Source organism: Mus caroli, unplaced genomic scaffold (genome assembly GCF_978045245.1).
Source record: "Mus caroli unplaced genomic scaffold, Mus_caroli_1 scaffold_12, whole genome shotgun sequence".
In the NCBI taxonomy this organism is placed as follows: Eukaryota; Metazoa; Chordata; class Mammalia; order Rodentia; family Muridae; genus Mus; species Mus caroli.
In genome coordinates, this window is record NW_028227267.1 from 74,300,733 (window position 1) to 74,307,804 (window position 7,072).

The following is a 7,072-nucleotide window of genomic DNA, read 5'->3' on the forward strand; positions in this document are numbered from 1 at the left end:
AGTGAAGGTTAGTCTTGCTACCTAGCTTCATTCTTGGATCCTCTACCTGCTTTCTAAGACTGGTATCCCAGGTTGGCCACCACACCTACCTGACACTTCAGTGGGTTTCTAGGGGGTTCAGACTCCAGTCCCAAGCAGTCTAGAGTCTTACCTGCCAAGCATTTTAACCACTGAACCAGCTCCCCAGCTCCCCAGCTTTCCCCTAGCCTCCTAAGATTTCCTTAAAGCATTTTTCATCAGGGTCCAGTAACACTTCTCCTCAAACAAACTCAGTGACACAGGTCTTCAGTTGCGGTGTCAGGACTAAAATCCATGGTTGCCTGAAGTCTGTAATTTCTCTCCTTGGTCTCTGAAACTAAAATGGAATTCTAGTGACACAAATTTTGCTGTAATAGAAAATTACCCCTCCTGTCCGGCCATTGCCCACTGACAGGTTTCATGCATCTTGAGTCTCTGTGTCCTCAGAGTATGTTCTGTTCACACCTGCCATGGCGCTTGGTGGAATAAAAGAGAGTTATCAGTTCCATAATAACTCTCAGCTATGATTTTTGAAGAAAGATGCCTGCCCCAAACCCACCCAGGCATATACAAATCCACAGTGTTTCATGGAGTGGAGTCTGGAGCCATGGATAAACCCTCCAAGCATATCCTGGTTTTCAAAGAAGCAAATTAGATTAAAATACTGTCTCATATATGTCATTGGATTACCAATACAACTTGATAAGAAAATGCTCAGTCTAAATAATGTTACTCGTATGGATATTTTCAGGGCCGATCCCTTGGTTTGGAATAACCAACTGGTGTGCTCTTCCCTGGGGAAGACTCTTTCTCCTGCTCCCAGTATTCCTTAGTTGCAAAGTTGTCTAGGGTTTAGGCCTCCTGATATCTTTGCCTTCTATGTCAGCATGGTCTTTTTGGTGTTATCCTTGCTTAGGTCTTATTTAGGTTGCCATGTTGTGAGACTTCATGTATAGTTTCTCTGATGTGCCTGGGAGGCTCAATCTCACAGCAAATTTCATGTTTTTCTGGCTTTTAAAGTTTCATCCTTCCTTCTGTAATTATCCCTGAACCTTGTTTAAGTTTTACACAAAAGGTTCCTGAATAAGCTAACAGATCAATGTGAATAGGTTTTGGTGACATGCCCTGGTCTTTTCCAGTTTTGTCAAGGACCCGAATGAAGACATCATAGACACGTTTATTACACTTTTTATATGACAGCTATCTAGATAGGGTGGAAAATATAGTAGGTGACAGAATTAAGACAGAAAGAGACCTTGACTGGTTCTAACAATGACTATATATAATGGAGTAGAATTTAATGAATAAATGGATAACTATAAAAAGGCAACATAGTATTTCAGGGTTTAGACACACAGGAAAGAAATTCAAAATGAGTTAGTGAGGCTGCTACAGGAATTTTGGTGCACATAGATTGTATCAGCAGAAATGTAGTTTGTTAAAGAAGGGAGAGATCAGGATTACCTTAGTACCCTTTATCTGAAGTGTTGTGCTCACTCACAGAACATATTACATTGCACTGTGGGGCTAAAATAGAACTGTCAATCAGAGAGTGAGCAGTCATGTGTGGGAGACACACTATCAATTTAGTCAAAGAGCAACAGTCTAAGAGGTTCTACATGGGCAAAATGCTAAATTATATTTAAAAGGTTTAATACATTTTAGAGGCACTAGACGTACTCTCTATATACCTAAAAATTAATAAGTAGAAGCTATAGAGCTAAAATTTGCTGAAGGAATGAACAAACTCAGGAAGGAACATTCCCCATTTTAAGGAGTCTTAAGAATCCAGAATCACTCGATATAAATATTATATAGAATATTTAAGACCTATATTGAGACACTGATCCTATAAATCTATTATTCTCAGAATTATAGAGATCATAATGTATAAATCATATATATCAGGCATTATGCCCCTACTGTTCCACAGACCTCTTCAGACATTGTTCATCTATCTCTCCATGCAATTCAACATCCTAAATGTTGGTACCCACTATGAATCTGATCAATCATTCATGACTGTGGTTCACTATGCATCATTTTGGGCACTTCTTCAACATCCTCTGTGTTGGTACCCGCAATGAATCTGGCCATTTCATTCATGACTATGATTCACTATGCATCATTATGGGCGCTTTATGTGAACGAGCTCATTGACGCCTCCTGACGAAATTATGAGGTATATGATGGCAATATCTTCATTTGCCTGTAACAAATAAAGGAATTAAAACACACTACATCTTATAGAATTAATGTTTATGCTCTCCTCAAATCATGAGTTGAAATTTCAACTTTCAACATAATGGTAGATTTAGATCAAGTCATATGGGTAGGGCCATTTTGGGATCAATGCCCTTGCAAGAAAATGAAGGACAAATCTGTGCCCCCAATAAGTGAGGACTTAGTAAGAAGGGAGCTGCCTTTAGTAAGAAGGAAAGCCCTTACCTGGAATTTGGCATACCAGTACCTTGAACTTGTGCTTTTATGGCTTCTGGAACTATGAGAAATAAATGTTGTTGGGGCTACATAGCCTGTGCTATTCTGTTATATGCCCTGATCTACACAGTGCTAGAACTGAGACTTAGACTCAGGCAGCCTTACTCCAGCATGTGTGATCCTTCCTAATGACACGAGTTTAGTTCTAAAATGAGCATTCTAAAATGGTGCTTGTTTTGTTTCCTGTGATAGAAGAATGTCATTTTTATATTTCCTTGACCCCGATGTGACAACAGAGAAATAGATACTTTTGAAAGTGGAGAAGCGAGGACCACAGGCCTCATCCGGCTGGATCAGCGCCGGGGTAGCGGGAGCGCAGGGTTGCCTGACACCCGCCAGCTACCCACGACCCCCGCCGTAGGATTTTGGGACTGCTGGTGAGTGGAACACAGCTTCTGCTCCAGTCCAATCACGCGGGACCTGAGACTGCTCTGGTTGGGGAGAGAGAAATCCGGCCTACATAGGGCCACAACCCTCTTCCGGTCAGAAAAGCACCAGGGCAGCTGGGGCGCAGGGTCGGCTGACACTCGCCAGCTACCCACAACACCCGCCACAGGATCCTAAGACTTCTGGAGAGTGGAGCACAGCTTCTGCTCCAATCCAATTGCGTGCGGGACCTGAGACTGCATTAGTTAGGAAAGCAGAAACAGGCCTGAATAGGACCACAGGCCTCATCTGGCTGGATCAGCGCCAGGGTAGCGGGAGCACAGGGTTGCCTGACACCCGCCAGCTACCCACGACCCCCGCCGCAGGATTTTGGGACTGCTGGTGAGTGGAACACAGCTTCTGCTCCAATCCAATTGCGCGGGACCTGAGACTGCATTAGTTAGGGAAGCAGAAACCGGCCTGAGTAGGGCCACAGACCTCATCCGGCCGGATCAGCGCCGGGGTAGCGGGAGCGCAGGGTTGCCTGACACCCGCCAGCTACCCACGACCCCCGCCGCAGGATTTTGGGACTGCTGGTGAGTGGAACACAGCTTCTGCTCCAGTCCAATCACGCGGGACCTGAGACTGCTCTGGTTGGGGAGAGAGAAATCCGGCCTACATAGGGCCACAACCCTCTTCCGGTCAGAAAAGCACCAGGGCAGCTGGGGCGCAGGGTCGGCTGACACTCGCCAGCTACCCACAACACCCACCACAGGATCTTAAGACTTCTGGAGAGTGGAACACAGCTTCTGCTCCAATCCAATTGCACGCGGGACCAGAGACTGCATTAGTTAGGGAAGCAGAAAAACGGCCTGAGTAGGACCACAGGCCTCTTCCAGCTGGACCAGCACCGGGGTACCGTCAGCTACCCACGACCCCCGCCGCAGGATTTAGAGACTGCTGGTGAGTGGAACACAGCTTCTGCTCCAATCTTTAAACAGTGACAACGATAACAACTAACCCCAGAGATTACCAGATGGCGAAAGGTAAACGTAATAATCTTACTAACAGAAACCAAGACCACTCACCATCATCAGAACCCAGCACCCCCACTTCGCCCAGTCCAGGGCACCCCAACACACCGGAAAAGCTAGACACGGATTTAAAAGCATATCTCCTGATGATGATAGAGGACTTCAAGAAGGACTTTAATAACACACTTAAAGAAATGCAGGAGAACACTGCTAAACAGGCAGAAGACAATAAAGAAGAAGCACAAAAATCCCTTAAAGAATTGCAGGAGAACACTGCTAAAGAGTTACAAATCCTTAAAGAAAAACACGATAACATAATCAAACAGGTAGAAGTCCTCACAGAAAAACAGGAAAACACATCCAAACAGATGATGGAAATGAACAAAACCATACTAGACCTAAAAAGGGAAGTAGACACAATAAAGAAAACCCAAAATGAGGCAACACTGGAGATAGAAACCCTAGGAAAGAAATCTGGAACCATAGATACCAGCATCAGCAACAGAATACAAGAGATGGAAGAGAGAATCTCAGGTGCAGAAGATTCCATAGAGAACATCGGCACAACAATCAAGGAAAATGTAAAATGCAAAAAGATCCTAACTCAAAACATCCAAGAAATACAGGACACAATGAGAAGACCAAACCTACGGATAATAGGAGTGGAAGAGAATGAAGATTTTCAACTCAAAGGACCAGCAAACATCTTCAACAAAATTATAGAAGAAAACTTCCCAAATCTAAAGAAAGAGATGCCCATGAACATACAAGAAGCCTACAGAACTCCAAATAGACTGGACCAGAAAAGAAATACCTCCCGACACATAATAATCAGAGCAACAAATGCTCTAAATAAAGATAGAATACTAAAAGCAGTAAGAGAAAAAGGCCAAGTAACATATAAAGGCAAGCCTATCAGAATTACACCAGATTTTTCACCAGAGACTATGAAAGCCAGAAGATCCTGGACGGATGTTATACAGACACTAAAAGAACACAAATTCCAGCCCAGGCTACTATACCCAGCCAAACTCTCAATTAACATAGATGGAGAAACCAAAGTATTCCACGACAAAACCAAATTCACACATTATCTCTCCACGAATCCAGCCCTTCAAAGGATAATAACAGAAAAAAACCAATACAAGGACAGGAACCACGCCCTAGAAACTACAAGAAGGTAATCCCTCAACAAACCTAAAAGAAGACAGCCACAAGAACAAAATGCCAACTTTAACAACAAAAATAACAGGAAACAACAATTACTTTTCCTTAATATCTCTTAATATCAATGGACTCAACTCCCCGATAAAAAGACATAGACTAACAAACTGGCTACACAAACAAGACCCAACATTTTGCTGCTTACAGGAAACTCATCTCAGAGAAAAGGATAGACACTACCTCAGAATGAAAGGCTGGAAAACAATTTTCCAAGCAAATGGCATGAAGAAACAAGCTGGAGTAGCCATTCTAATATCTGATAAGATTGACTTCCAACCCAAAGTCATTAAAAAAGACAGGGAGGGACACTTCATACTCATCAAAGGTAAAATCCTCCAAGAGGAACTATCAATCCTGAATATCTATGCTCCAAATACAAAGGCAGCCACATTCATTAAAGAAACTTTAGTAAAGCTCAAAGCACACATTGCACCTCATACAATAATAGTGGGAGACTTCAACACACCACTTTCACCAATGGACAGATCATGGAAACAGAAACTAAACAGGGACACAGTGAAACTAAGAGAAATTATGAATCAAATGGATCTAGCAGATATCTACAGAACATTCTATCCTAAAACAAAAGGATATACCTTCTTCTCAGCACCTCATGGTACCTTCTCCAAAATTGACCACATAATTGGTCACAAAACAGGCCTCAACAGATACAAAAATATTGAAATTGTCCCATGCATCCTATCAGATCACCATGGACTAAGGCTGATCTTCAATAACAAAATAAATAATAGAAAGCCAACCTTCACGTGGAAACTGAACAACACTCTTCTCAATGATACCTTGGTCAAGGAAGGAATAAAGAAAGAAATTAAGGACTTTTTAGAGTTCAATGAAAATGAAGCCACAACATACCCAAACTTATGGGACGCAATGAAAGCATTTCTAAGAGGAAAACTCATAGCTCTGAGTGCCTCCAAAAGGAAACTAGAGAGAGCACACATTAGCAGCTTGACAACACACCTAAAAGCACTAGAACAAAAGGAAGCAAATTCACCCAAGAGGAGTAGACGGCAGGAAATAATCAAACTCAGGGGTGAAATCAACCAAGTGGAAACAAGAAAAACTATTCAAAGAATCAACCAATCAAGGAGCTGGTTCTTTGAGAAAATCAACAAGATAGATAAACCCTTAGCCAGACTCACTAGAGGGCACAGGGAAAGCATCCTAATTAACAAAATCAGAAATGAAAAAGGAGACATAACAACAGATCCTGAAGACATCCAAAACACCATCAGATCCTTCTACCAGATCCTTCTACTCAACAAAACTGGAGAACCTGGATGAAATGGAGAAGTTCCTAGACAGATACCAGGTACCAAAGTTGAATCAAGATCAGATTAATGATCTAAACAGCCCTATATCCCCCAAAGAAATAGAAGCAGTCATTAATAGTCTCCCAACTAAAAAAAGCCCAGGACCAGATGGGTTTAGTGCAGAGTTCTATCAGACCTTCAAAGAAGATCTAATCCCAGTTCTTCACAAACTATTCCACAAAATAGAAACAGAAGGTACTCTACCCAACTCATTCTATGAAGCCACAATTACTCTGATACCTAAACCACAAAAAGACCCAACAAAGATAGAAAACTTCAGACCAATATCCCTTATGAATATTGATGCAAAAATCCTCAATAAAGTTCTTGCTAACCGAATCCAAGAACACATCAAAACAATCATCCATCCTGACCAAGTAGGTTTCATCCCAGGGATGCAGGGATGGTTCAATATACGGAAATCCATCAACGTAATCCAGTATATAAACAAACTCAAAGACAAAAACCACATGGTCATCTCGTTAGATGCAGAAAAAGCATTTGACAAGATCCAACACCCATTCATGATAAAAGTCTTGGGAAGATCAGGAATTCAAGGCCCATACCTAAACATGATAAAAGCAATCTACAGCAAAC